General features: G+C 34.0%; 1 protein-coding gene across 1 annotated transcript in view; it reads left to right on the forward strand.

The window, feature by feature from the left end:
- LOC106870888 (putative uncharacterized protein DDB_G0271606) overlaps nt 1–1,683 on the forward strand; it is a 127,938-nt gene that overhangs the window by 94,988 nt on the left and 31,267 nt on the right. The window lies entirely within an intron of this gene.

Raw genomic sequence — 1,683 nt, forward strand, 5'->3', positions numbered from 1 at the left:
CATTAAAAAATACAACGAATAAAATCAAATCTGTTAACTGGTGGTGAGGGAGAAGTCATTTTTTATTCTATTTCATTCTATTTTATCAACAAAACAATTGACTTTAGTTTTCTGGCAGTAAAATTGCGATCACTCTTTCCTCACCTCCACCCCTATCATCTCCCACCTTTACCTATTTTTTTCCTTTTAAAAAAATTATACTATATTGTCGTTTATGTTGTTTTATTTTTAATGATAAATTATTGTTGCTGTTAGATTATTATTATTATTATTATTATTATTATTATTATTGCCATTCTTTAGTATTAGTACTACAATTTACTTTGTGCGAGTGTTTGTGTATATACATACATATGTGTGTGTGTGTGTGTGTATATATATATATATATATATATATATATATATATATATATATATATATATATATATGTATATATATATGAAACAGCATTTTCCCCGGCATATTATATAGACGACATGACTACTTGAGTTTAATCTTTTTTTTTATTAACGATTATTCATATTTCCTTATTAGTTTTGATGAGGTAGTGAAGGTCTTTAAACATAAATAGACTTAGGAAGGTTAATGTTCCAAACTAAATATAAAGGACCAAGTGAATATGAAAAACTTTTCAATACACACAATATATGTATGTTTATATGAATAGTATTATATTTAAATAGATGTAAAAGTTTTAGCAAAGAGACTATGCTTTCACCCTGTTATAGGGTTCAACAGAAACTAATATTTTTGATCTGTAGAAACAGTATAAATAAATCAGTTGTAAACATCTGTGTTTGTGCATGTGAGGGCACATGGCCTAGTGGTTATCATGAGATTATGGTTTTCATTCCCGAACCAGACGGTGTGTTGTGTTCTTGAGCAAAACACTTCATTTCACATTACTCTGTGATCACTTCAACACCTGATGTGTGGAACATTGCACACCTGGAAGGGTACTAATGTACTGCACAATCATTTGATCACTAAAAACAAATCACCTGTGCAGCTTCTTCAGCAAGAAAGTGCAAAACTCCCCTTGGTTGTCTGCATGTGGCTGCGTGTGCATCGTTGACGATTTTCTTTCTCTGTCTTCCCTTCTTTGGACTTTTCCTATATTTCTGATGCAGAGCTCCGCTCAAAACGTTAGATACACACCAGGGAACTGGGCCCTGTGCTCCTTAAAATGAGTAACGTGAACTAACGAAACACAAACAGCACTTGTTGTTGTCAAGTGGTTAGGGGAAGGAACACACATATATATGACGAGCTTCCATACAGTTTCTGCTTACCAAATTCACTAACACTGCATTGGTTGGTCCAAGGTTTGTAGGAGAAGACCCTTATTGAAGGTGCCAAGCAATGGGACTGAACCTGAAGCTACATGATTGCAAACTGAGCTTCTTAACTACCCTGCCATGCCTGTGGACTATATCTATATGATTAATCCTGAACACACACATTTGTATTTAAACTTGAAGTTACCCTAACTTTGCTGCCTGCCAAATACCTTATCATCATCATCATCATCATAATGTATTTTATTTCATTTCTCTTCTGCCCCATTCAAATATTACAGATATTATTCGAAACTCCCCTGACCACCAACTTCCTTCCTTGTCATCTATACACACACACACTTTCTCTCTCTCTCTCTCTCTCTCTCTCTCTCTCTCTCTCTC

This window comes from Octopus bimaculoides, chromosome 24 (genome assembly GCF_001194135.2).
Source record: "Octopus bimaculoides isolate UCB-OBI-ISO-001 chromosome 24, ASM119413v2, whole genome shotgun sequence".
NCBI lineage: Eukaryota > Metazoa > Mollusca > Cephalopoda > Octopoda > Octopodidae > Octopus > Octopus bimaculoides.